The sequence below is a fragment of the Empidonax traillii genome, unplaced genomic scaffold (assembly GCF_003031625.1).
Source record: "Empidonax traillii isolate 1590-97213 ecotype Southwest subspecies unplaced genomic scaffold, ASM303162v1 scaffold360:size843394, whole genome shotgun sequence".
NCBI classification, from domain to species: domain Eukaryota; kingdom Metazoa; phylum Chordata; class Aves; order Passeriformes; family Tyrannidae; genus Empidonax; species Empidonax traillii.
Genome location: NW_020955553.1, coordinates 494254 through 507415, shown reverse-complemented (window position 1 = coordinate 507415; position 13162 = coordinate 494254).

Sequence of the window (13162 nt, the reverse complement as noted above, 5' to 3'; positions counted from 1 at the left end):
TGGAGGAGCTGTAGGTCTCCTGCAAGCCAGAGGCCTGTGCAGGGCTGCTTCCCTGCAGCAGGCTTGCTTGGCTTACAGACACCCGTCCTGTTAGCTCCAACATGGTATGTGTGAGCAGTGTTGGCCTCGCATACAGTCTGGCGATGCTCCTGTTTGCCATCAGCCTTCCCTCCTGGATCAGGGCCGTTACCGATTGCTGAGGGGTGGCCAGGGGCAGCTCCCTCTGGTGAACCTCTTTTGTGCTTTTATCTCCCTCTTCTTGGCAGTAAGCTGCCACTGGCTCCCAGCCATGGCCCTCTCGCCCTCCCCAGTGCCCAGCTTGCATGCTCAGCCAGTGCCTATTTCTCTTCCAGCAGCTGGCCCTACTTTTCCTCCACAGCTGGCTGCTGCCCCCTACTGTGTTAATTATTATTTATTATGGATATTCAGTGTACACTATGTGTCCAGAGTCCAGTACAGTCTGAATTACTACCAGGGTCCCACTGTGTGGGCAGAAGCAAAGTTGTACACAATTGTTCTACACTGATATTCACTTGACTCCTGTGCAGAGAGAGACTGAGAGGGAAGGAGTGAAGGTAGCTGTTGGCACCCATTAGCACTATCTGATGTGACACCTACTCTCTGTCCTGTGTTACACGACTCCAGCAACAGCACAGCTGAGGGCAGAGGTCCTTTTTCTCTACCTTGCTACCAATAGCAGGTCTCCCGCTGTTCCTGCTACCTAGCAGAAAACACCTGAAGTGTTTTCTCAAAGTCATGGTTGCTGATCAATCACAGTTTAACTTCCCATTGCTGTGAATGCACATGTTGCTTGGTTTTCAGTTGTTGTCAAGAAGTAATGCCCTTAGACCACATCATGGCTGTGTGGGACACGATTTTCTTTCCTGTTTCTCTCCCCCACCTTCCCCTCTGGAATTCTCTGTTCTTGCCAGTTCCTTTGTGCATGCATTCTTCTCCTTGCATTTCAACCTTCCTCCTCATCCCCCCTCCCTGAAGACATCACCCTCAGTTAAAAACAGAGGACCTATAACTCCCATAACTCAATGTACAGGCAAAAACATCTGGAGGGAGAAGCTGCTTCTGTACATTCAAAAAAAATACAGAATCCTAAACATATTTCACACATATATGTACATGTGTGAGAGGCAACTTCTCGGCTGTGCTGGGTAGGGTTAGGTCTGTGCAAGAAGATAGAGCAATACTACTCCATGGCAGCTGAGAATCTGCCCTGGTATGTAAATGTAAATATCTATTTTTACGAGTCCTCCTACAGTTTGCTGAAAAAAATATTTCTTTTTAGACTCTGAAAACACACAAGCCAGTCAGAAATGTCCCACTTTCTACATTTTGTCTAATTCCTATCTCTGACTTCCTTTGAAAACTTTCAAAATCTAGTGAATTCAAGAGACAAAGTGAAATAAAACTGAAGCAGCTTTGCCTTCAGTGCACTGGGCCTACAGGAACTGAAAAAACTAGGAGAAAAAACAAAAGGGTACAAAACCATGTAGATCCAGATAATTTAAAATGTTTGATTGTAACCGGACTCACCAAACTCAGCAAAATTCCCACTGTCCTAATACTTTTAATCTTCTGCCCTTTCAGCTAGCTGCAGCAAGTTAATGTCAAGAGCAAATACGTAATACAGACTCTACATCAGAGCACTTTTTGCCGTGAATCACTTTTTAAATTGTTTTGAGTTTATTTAATTGCTTCCTTTGCATGCTATGTGTACATATGCACTCCTCCCGCCCCCCATGTTTCATATGCAACTGTTGTGTAGGCTGGAGTCTTTGAATATGGAGAATTCAAACCTCAGAGCACAAGGAGTTTCGATTCAGGAACTGGTTTGTCCTCTTTTAAGATGGGAACCACATGTGTGACTTGGATCCAGATCTGGGGTGAATTCTGGATGTGCTAATTTGAATGCACTAGGATTTGGGATTCAGACTCATTTCTTTGTTATGCCACTAGTTCTGATACCACTACTGGATGTTCACCTTTCCCTTCCTCAACACAAAGAGGAATACGTCCCATATTCACTTCTTCAAGACTGACTTGCAGTTCATTACAGGATCAAATCACCTTCAAGGTGTTTTTCTCAGTTTTATTTTGTAACATTCTCTCTGACAATTGCCTATAAGTGACTTCTCCTAACAGTTTTGAATATTTGGATCATTCGGTCACCTTCCTCTGAGAAGTCCCTGTCATTGCATTTTCCTTCTGAAGGCTCTCCACTGTTTTTTCAAAGGAATACAATCCTACACAGAGTCACTTTTGCCCCTTGTAACAGCCTTAGTTTGGGAGACTGAAGAACCCCTCACGGGATGTTCTTCTCCAGCAAATTCTCTCTTGAGCTGCTGTTCAGAACTGGTTTTTTGGGCTTCCTAAAACTGTGGCAAACTTCAAAGCTCTGCTATTCTCAGGATTTTCCTCATCTCCTTTTGAAGACAGGCAACACATAATAGGGCTTCTTGTGCTGCTGCATTTTTCAAGTGAAGAAGGCATCCCCTTGTCAGTATCTCAGCTTTTTCTCACTTTATTTCCCCTCAGAACTCCCAGATGAACACCATCCGGTTGTGGTGATTTACTGCACTTGAGTTTCTCAAGTTACTCTACAACTTCCTCCATAGAGACTTCAGTCTGTATAAAGGCCACACTCTGATTTTCTTTGCAAAGTGCCTTTGGCACAGGAATTTCTACATGACTCTCAACAGCAGACATGACACAAGAGATTCATTTAACTCCTCTGCTAGCTTGTTGCACTCTTCTCCTGACCCACTGTATATGGATTTGTGGGGATCTCTGCAGTGTTATGATGCATGGTCCAGCCTAAGATTAATTTTCCCTAACATGTGAGGCTTTTCTCTCAGCTGGTTTTCTCTTGCTGCTCCACTGAAGGATATTTCTGTACATTACTACAGTCACACTCAATACATCTTATTTGGCTGGTTTATTAAGCCCAATACCATTCCTCTGCACTACATCTCTTGCAGGTGGGTTGAATTCTCACTGATGCTCTGTCCCTAGGAAGATGTTCAGGTGAGGAACTGGTTCTGCAGGAAACCCTCCCCTAGCGCTATGGCAATGGACTCCCTAGTATGTCACACCAAATGGGCAGGCTGGGTACTCAGCACCACAACTCAGGAGGATTAGGACCAATATCCTAGGCCACAGCCTGGCCCTCAGAAAAGGGAAAAGCCCTTTGGTCTTTTGTCTTTGATAAAGGGAAGCTGGAGGTCTGTGGCAATCCTTTCTATTTTCTGCTCTTTCTTTTGTGTATCTTTATTTCTGTTTCTTCCCACTCCCTTTCTGTTTTGAGAAAGACAGAAACTGCCATATGGCAAATCCAGTCTTTAATGACTTTGATGGACAGAACTAGAACATCAGAAATACTCTTCATGCCCTCTTTTATTCTCTGGTCAGTATAGACTGGCCTTCAGATGTTTCAAAAGAAGGTCAGTTTTTTGAAAGCACACGTTCACAAACACTACTTATTTCACACAGGACTTATTTCAATAAACTCTGATAACCATTACTTTGTCTGTTTATAAAACCAAACACCAGATACTAGCTTAATTTGCATTGCAGTCACTAAAGATATATAGGTCTGATTTGAGACACAGAAAAACATCCCTATTATATGGTATGGATATGAGATCAATGTTAGCTATAATTGCCTAAGGCACAGACACAGAAACTATATCTGAAACCAGTTCCATGACTTCATCCATCAATGAGAAAAGTATTCAAGCTGTTGTTGAGGCTTTCCTAGCTTTCAGAAAGGGTGCTTGGTATCCATATTTCACCAACTTTTTTATTTCAAATGAAGAATTAAAATCTGATACGAAACATCTTTATTTCTCATGGGCTTTTGTGAACAGATGAAAGACCCTGAGCTTCCTAACCTTCCTAAGTTGATGCAAAATATGTCTCACGATTCATAATTCTGGAGCTAGTTGAATTCCAGCCTGTGATATCTATGTCAAAATGCAAACAGGCACGTTCATCCCTATTACATCTGGTTATATAAATTAAAAAACAAACAAACAAACTTATAAATTATTTGGGCCCTTAGTTTCCTAGAGTTTGGGAATTCACAGAGCAGGATTCATTACAATTTGCTGTAGTTGCCTTAGAACTGACAGTTTTGTTTCAGGTGACTCTTTTCTTTCCCTGTCTGCTGTGGGTGGCACCTCCAGATCTCACTCTGTTCAGCTATTTCATAGGGCCATTTTTAGGATATCTCAGATGACCATAGGAAAATAAGTCTCTCTTACTGCTGGAGTTTCTCTTTCTCTCTCTTGACTACAGAAGGAGCTTAGGCAATTGCATTAGACCAAACCACTAAGGTGATATTATCTCATTGTTAAAGTCTTGGTTCATTAACATTTTTTATTTAAGGTAATTACCTCTGATTTGATATATATTTTTCTTTTATTGTAGTCCACAATAACGATGATGCCTCCCGAACATCCTATTTCTTTGTTTTCACTGAAATGATTTCCAGATTTTTTACTTTACTTGGTGTAAATAGAAATGCTACTTCCTTGGTCTCATTTTCATAACCTACAGGTATTCTTATTTTATCTTGCAATATTTTGACTGAGTTTAGTGATATACTAAGATCCCACTTAACAGTGCATGAGCAAAATCTTAGCAAATGGCCTTGTAGTGCAGTACAAAGTTGAAACTGAATAAACTGTAGGAGGCAACTTTTAAGATGTTCCTCCCAACTGATATAGGCAATCTTGTGCAGTTGTAATATTATATTGACAAAATATACCACAATACATATTTGAATTGCTTTGAAAGTATCATCTCAATAGCCAGTACAAATATAATGTGCTGATATTTATAAAATATGGCTAGAAATAACTAAGTGAAGTAACTGAAATCATACTATATAGCACTCAAAGCAAATTCTATTTCTCCATTTTTGCACTCTGTCTTCTCACAAAACAAGCAGATTACACAATCCCCTAAATCATAAATTTCTGGGAGATCAGAAGTCTTTCAGGGACGATTAGGAAGAGACACCCAAAGATATTCAAAGCACAGAAGAAAACCATCTTAATGAAGAATCAAGACAAGTCTTGGCCCTTATTTTAATCATGCTTACGGACTTTGAAAAGCCTGTTATGCCATGGGTACGATGTTGATCCAAAATGAGGGATTAGTAAATACCTTTCAGTTGGTGAAAAAAGAAATGAGTAAGAAATGAACCTTAAACAAAAAAAAAAAGTTGGCTGGTTAGCATCCATTCTATTCATAGGGTAATTCATGGTTGTCTAGTCTCTGCAGAATTTTCATTAACACTGAAAAATTTTGCCTAAGATGCAAAACCTAACATGATATCAAGACCTTGGCAGAAATCTGTTGCTTGTTCATGTATTTGAGTCTAGTCAACAGTTCCTCATTTGGTCACTAAGCATTTTTTAATTTATCAATTATTTCTGGACACTTTAAGATTTTAAGAAAGTTCTGACACAGATTTGGATGTAGAAATGAGATCTTAGTGGTAGATGTAGATAACTCTGTGAAGCACCCTCAACTTACAATGGTCTGTTCTAGGAGGAATTTTGATTCATCTTCAGATGTGAATGTTATAGTTTAGGGACGTTTGTAAAATCCATGAGTCTTGCAACTGGCTCTGAACATTAGTGTACTTGGGAGACCCATGACACTCTGTGTGATCTCAAAGTAACATCTTGAAAAAGCAGGTTTTGTTCTTCTTTTCCTCCCTATAGATCCTTAAAAATATGCAAATCAGTGTGATCTCCTTCTCATACTAAGAGCTGCAAATTCAGCTACGGATCAAAGATTAGAGCATATGCCTATTATTGCGGCTGCCAGTTAACCAATCCAAATGTTTAACTCTTTAAGAAATAGAGGGTCAGCAGCTTTCTGAATAATTGTTTCCAGACAGTCTTCTGTTAGTTGGATTTCTATATCACATTCAACTTCAATTGCTGTTGTAATTTATCTCCATTCCACAGACTCTAACTTTACTAAATTCACATGTTAGTATTTGAGCCACTTTTGCTTAGACAAATCCAGAGCATGCTCCATGATTGTTGATTGTTTTTTATGGTGCCTCACAGATTAAATGAGAAAAAACAATGCCATCCCAACACTTGCCTCTGGTCTTCTGTCATGCCAGGAATTGCAAAGAGGAAGAAACTGGGCCAAAAATGACTCAAAAATAAAACAAGTCGGGGTGTGTACTAACCTCTTTGAAAGCTTATCTTCACTTCAGTGTCAACAGTCAGAATGGGAAGTGTTTTGTTGACAGCCACAGTTGCCAGCGTAGTGCCATGTTGCGAGAGAACACTTCTTCACTGGGTCACACTTCCTTGTCTTTCAGTCTTGTCTTCATGAATAAAAGCACATCAGAGATTCTCTGATCAGGTCCTTTCTCCCACTCTGGTGGACACCATCTCACCCTTAAGCCTCACAGAGATGGGACCTTGTGTTGGGATCAGCATAATGATCCACATATTCAGTGCTTCCTGTGGAGAGTCACCAATTGCCGTCTGCTGCAACCTCTCATGCTGTGTCAGTCTTGTTCACCAGCCTCCTTCTGTCTCAGTGCAGCTGCAAACCATCCAGTTGTTTCCTGAAATGATGCCAAAAATGGTGTAGGGGTTTTACTTCTAGCCGATGGTAAACTGAAGAATAAAACACATTGCAACTCTGTTCATATTCCAGTTTTAGTTTGAACTATTTAGTGCCAGCAGGCCCTACTTCATCAAGTAACCAAGTCCCAAGCTAAATATTTTTCTCAGCTGACACTTGACTTTAAGAAAGAGAGCAAATGTGTGAGGTTGAACTAAAAAGGGCTGAGGAGATGAAAGAGTTAAGGACACTTTTTCTAGATCCTTAATATCTCCTCAGAAGGAATGATAAACACTTCTCTTTGGCCGGGTCCACTTTCCTACACCTTTTTGAGGAGAAGTAATGGAGAGTGCTATTTATTATGTGTTGGGATGAAGTTAGGGAATGTTTTCCACCATTAAAAAAAAATAAAATCCAGAATTTATGGGAGTTTGAAAAGCAATTTCCTTTCAAGGTGCAAATTCCTAATTTGCCACATAAAAGTACAGGAATTAAGTGCTAAATCCTTCTTTGCCAGTGAGACCTGTGAAAGGAGGTATGAAAAAAGAGTTACTGTTAGGTTTCTATTCATGTCTCCTGAAAGCCAATGTATGCAAAAGTGCACTGAAACAGCCCTTATTTTTTTCAAAGTGTTCCCGCCTTTTCTGACTGACTTTTAAAAAATGAACCGTTGTCCGGTTTTATTTGTGTGGTGGGCTCTGATTTTGTTCTGCCTGTACTGTATCACTTTTTTCTCCTCACCATTAATCTTCCTTGAGTGTTCCCTGGGGCATCCTTTTCTGCATGGAAAGTTTCTATTGAAATTAATGGATTTTTCTTCTTGTGGGTGGAAGGAAGAATACACCCTTATATCAGCCCTGTTGCAAAAGAATATTATTCATTGAAAAGAAGCGATAGTCTCACTTCTGAAAGCCCAAGATCTAGTCAGGCAGATTATAGTGGGAGATCCCAACAGGAGGTCTGGTACAGAAGCAAGAACTACTTGTCTAACATGAAAACAGGAGCCAGAACAGAAGACCTTTTAAATGTTGGAACAAAATCCCATGGAAAGTCAGTGGTTGTACTATGAACGAGTGATGAGGTGTACTGTCTCAAACGTAATTCTAGGGCAGATCCATCTGGTGGAATATGGATGGTGCAGTGGAGACATCCATAAGCAACCTGTAGAACCAGGTATGGTCTCAAGAACAGAACGGCATCAGAGACTAATTTGATCTGCAAAGAGGTACTGCAGATTGGCCAGAGGTGCTGGGCCATGCAAATTAAGGGTATATTGTGCTATGCATACGTATCACCTCATCTGGGACTTGGGCTTGCGAGCTTGGGCATCTTTAACACAGTTGTGCATTGCACAATGTAGATATGCTAATAAGCATTTTTACATGTGCTTAGAGGCTTAAATGGAAAAGTCTTCTGTTCCTAAAAAAGGGTGCTGACAACCTTCAATTGAAACTGAATAAATTCTCATAGGAAGAATAGTAGCTGCAATGTGAGGTCTTCAGGCAGGCAGATGACCTTATAAATATATACTACAGTATCTAAGTTTAGTAAAACAAACACACTAAGTAGGTTATGGAAATGTAAATATGCTTCAGGACTGGCCCCAAGCAGTTTATGTTACAGTAATGTTACTGTCATGTTTTTGATAGATCATTACTGTAGATACTATAATCTGAGGCTAGGAGATAGAATTTAATATGCATGGGAGAAATTTAAATAGAGGATAAAAAGTTCTCTTTCCTCAACAGTATTTTCAAGAATGAACCTCCACCTTGTAATCCAAAGGAAAAACCAAGCTTATCTGAGAAGACATTACATGGATGCACTAGGCCACTGCAATATTTTTAATCCCTTGGGATATTTCACAAGGGAGTCCTCTTATCAAGGATGACTCCTTCCATAGCGCCTGTTTGCTTTCCGTGATTCCTTTTTCCATATAGTGCTAGAAAGCATAGTAAAGGTTTGACAACCACAGTGGTGGACAAATAAGGATTTCTTGTGTGTTTACGATTTGTGAAACCTTGATTGTTGTATAATTAACATGATAGTTACCCTTGGATTTCCAGTTTCAGCAGCCGATGTGTTTTTAATGTTTACATTTGATTTGAACATCTCCAGCAAAGCTCTGCTATTCATTTGTGTGTATTTGTATTTTGGTTGAAGATTATATACATATCTATCAAGATGATTACTTTAAACAGTGCTCTATCTGCTCCTTCCACCAAACCTGGAACTCTTACTTTAAGATTAGCCTTGTCAAATTTACTTAAAGTGACCAGGCAAATACATACAACTAATTTTGTTATAGGCAAAATTAACTAATGCTCTTTTTCATGGTGAGTGCTGTAATGATTTTATACAGCAGTCAAACTATTTAAATACTAATGTTGTCTTCATGCTGTAATCACCATTCCAGTCAGATGTCATTTTTAGTAGCCTATAGGGAATTCCATCCCTTAATTATTCTTCAATACACAAACCAAGCATTCTTTAATTGGTGTAAATTGAACAGTGTTCCAATGCAAACAAGGAGAGGACAAACTAATCAATGATTCTGTGCATGTCTATTGGAAAGCTATTGCCATTAGATCAAGTAACGAATCCTTGACTCCATTAGCTTCAGAGGAACGATGAGGGAAAAGTACTGCTAATGCTGCTTTTTGTTATCAATCAGCAGTGAACAGTGTGCAGCAAATCCTACAGCAGAACTCCAGCTTTTCTTGAAAGTGCTCACAGAAATTTAAAATACGAAGATATTCTGACTTCAAGGTCCCAAGTCATATGTTTTTGATGGAGTTTTGTCTGGAAACAATGTGTTTTTATCCTCTGCTGCCTCTAGTCATGTGGTCTGTTTTTATTTTTCTTTTTCAAATAAATGATTCTTGAATGATAACATAACTTTTTCCAACTTGTCAGGAAATTTTGGTTGAATTTTCTGGCTCTCTCAGGCTGTGCTCTGTACATTCATATGTATTCGCTACTGCAGCACAACATAAATTGGTTGGCTCTCCTGTCTTTTTTTTTTAATTCAATCTGAAATAAAGGTGCTGTATTTAAGTAACAGATGAAAAATCCGTCTCATAAATGTGTCATACTCACTTTTCATTCTTGTCTCTTTTTATCAATTCTCTAAAACTGATTATTTATCACTGGAGAGGGAAGGAAAAAAAAAGTAAAAGGCCCATTACAAACCTCTGGCCCAGATCTGCCAGTCTTACAGTTTTAGTTAGTGTGGAAAGTAAAACTCCTCTGGAAGAAAATATACTGGCTATGGTTGTTCACTTTTAATCTATTTGTTTTTGATATAATATGCTATTTACTGTTTAAGGACCTTTCATGTTGGTTCAAATTGAAGTTTTTAAAACAAGTCTAGCATAAAAAGCTCTAAGTGACATAGACTGCGTAGAGAAATACAGAATCTTCTACAGACAGCCTTTGTTCCCCACATTACAGTAGAAAGAAGTGTAGAGCAGGATCGGTAGATAACCTGCCTTCTTAAAACAAGAGGACCTCTAATTTTCACACATCCTAATCACAGTTACATTACTTCACTCTCTGTACCAGACCCCTCAGGGCTGGCTCCAGGTTTTGCTGTGAAGTCACATGTGTGGGGCCTGAGGCATTTTTCCACTTTACTTTTTTCTTTTTTAATCCTTTTGCCAGTTGGGATTCTCTAACTGGCTCTGTTGTCATGGGTGGCTGACTAGGGTGGTAAGGAAGAGAGCAGTGCTAAGGTAATCACTCTCAAGGTTTCATACTTGTTTCTTCTGAATGCTGCAATATGTGTTTTCTGAGGAAAAGGAAGCTGCTCCCCTCACCTGCTTCCCCAGACCAGTGTGTGTTATTTCAAGGTAATGAATTCCCCTCTGTTTTCCTACTCTTACTTTGCTGATTGGCTTATGTGTGATTACCCTATTCCTGAAAAAAGTAAGGTGTCCCATCTGACTTAAGGCATCTGTCTTCCCTCTGTTACTCTTCAGTGGTAGCTGTAAAGTGATGCTGATGCCAGCAAGTGATTATGACACTAAAGTGGGGATTTTGGAGCACTGAAGAGGATTTTTCAAGAGTGATAAGCTACCTCTTTGCTCCTTACTCTGCTGAGAACATGTTCTGAAAGGCAGTGGGTCCTTTGGAGTCTGTATGTGCTTCCTTGTTTCGGAGATTTGGCACCTGAAACAAAAGGATGCCCAGTGTCTGATGCCCAAGATGATGTGAGACACCCAAAGACAGATTGCAGGGCTGCTGCAAGGTGAAGAGGGGGTACATGCTTTGAGACAACACCAAATAGTCTGTGGAGTCTGACTTCTACCTCGAAATGCAAAAAAGATACGTTAGCATACTATGACAAAGAAAAAACTTTATCAAAACAGAATGTTAGATTCTTTTCATAGAAGTTTATCAAATCAAACTTTCTTTTTGGTAAAGTTTGTTAATTACACTAATTAAAAAAAGGCAGTTGTAACACAGTCTATATTTACATGAACAAGCCTAACTGGAGTTGACATAAGAAAAGAATGAAGCCAACTTCAAAACTACACTTAGGATCCAGATGACACCACTGGGAGGATTTAGTGTAACAAGTTTACCTAAGTTGGAACCTGTGTTTGCAGTTGTATGCCAAATGTGGTTTAGGCTATAAGAAAAGACTAAGATTTGTCATCTGATATTCACAAAAAACAAAGCAAGACATTTTTATTTTGATTTGTTTTTCAAAACAAAGTCAACCCCAGATTCTTGGGAAAGCTTCAGTAGAATAATTTCTTAATCACCTTTATGTTCTTAGGCATATCTGGCCTTCAAAGTCCATATTAAAACTCCTTACTGATTTCCTTGGGATTACACCCTTCAGAATAGACGACAGGAGGAACAAATGCTCATTGGGCCTGAGCCATTGCCTGGAAATCCCAGGGGAAATGCCCCTCTGATCCCCACAAGGCAATCCTCAATCACCCTTTTACAGGTTAAGGAAAATCTCTTCATTCCCAAGGATGACAGAAGGAGAGAAAGACATTGTGTAAGGTGGGATGTGCTGCTCCCTGTTTGAGACAAAGAGAGAATGCTAGCACACGAGTAGCCAAGGGAAGGGAAGCAAGCAGAAGGCTTTTGTAAAGCAGCTACGATATTTAGTGCAGTCACTTCAATGTAAACAGATACAAATGAACTAACAAAATAACATGAAATGTTCCTAATTTTAGAGTGTGACAGACAATATTTCAAAATTCCTTCTATCTTGTTACATACTTTAACGCTGATGGAGGTGACTCCAGAGATAATTCTGATTTGAAAGACTTATGTTTTAAATAACATGAGACATTTGTTACGTTTTTTAAATTTAAGAGAGAAGTTAATATTATTTATTTTTTTCATCATATGTATAGATACTATGTGGGAAAAATCTTTTTGGCTCAAACTTGCATTATACCGGTTGTGTTCTATGTATCTGTTCTGGATTGCTATTATATCAAATTGACATTAACATTAAGACAGACACTGAGTTTGCTTTGTCTTGTAGTTCTTTGCTTAGTCACAGTCATCGTGATTCTGATTCTAAAAGCTGTTGAATATACTCCAACTTTAATGATCAAGTTCTGGCATATTGATTTCCTTTATTTTATAGCATTTAATGCCAACTTATCCATCACTGAATTTTTTTTTTTTTTTAATGAGCTCAACTTTGGTCATGCAGACCATTCTATCTGTCCAGTTTCAAAAGAAAAACCCCGCTGCAATTGCTCTCATTCATAATGGCAGCTGTGCTGAGCATTCATAGGATACTTCTTTCCCTAAAATTAATCTAGAAGTTTATTTATAATACCACAAAATCAGGAGTTCTGTCAGCTTCTTAAAATCAATTAAAATAAAAATATTAATGTAATATCTGCTAAGGGGTTGCTTTCAACTAAAAACAATATTCACATTATTATGGAAAGTGATTTGTGCAGTCTATTCTCAAAAGTCTTCAGTGAGGGGGACTCCAGACCCTCCAGATTCTCCATAGACAATCCCTTCTGCAGCTTCAATGTCTTTACTGTGAGAAAATTTTCACCACCATTTGACCCGACTCTCCTTTGTTTCAGTGTAGGACTGTAACCTTCTGTCATTTGGCTGTAGTCCTGAAATACAAACTCTTCCTTGCCTCTTTGCAGAAGGCTTTTAACATTTGAAGGCTTTGTTTTTTATGTCCACTCATTTTCTTCCCCAGATGAAATCACCTCAGTTCAGATTTTCTTGCAGGTGACATTTCCCAAACTTCTGATCATTCCCATTCCTCTCCTTTGGACAGTTTTAAAGGCAGCTGTATCTTTTTTGAAAAGTGATGCTTTAATGGGGGTCCATGCCAGTGTACAGCTGAACAGCATGAACACTGCCTTATCTTACAAGAAAGCTTCTGTCTGCACAGCTCCCAACTGCTCAGCCCTCTCATATCCAGTTTTATTTCTGATTTTATTTCCCACACTCTGGGAGAAAGATTCTCCCTCACTCAAAATCAAGCTTCAGCCTTGTGTTGCCTGCTCCTGCCTAGTGAAACCTTCAAAGTTCTTCAGAT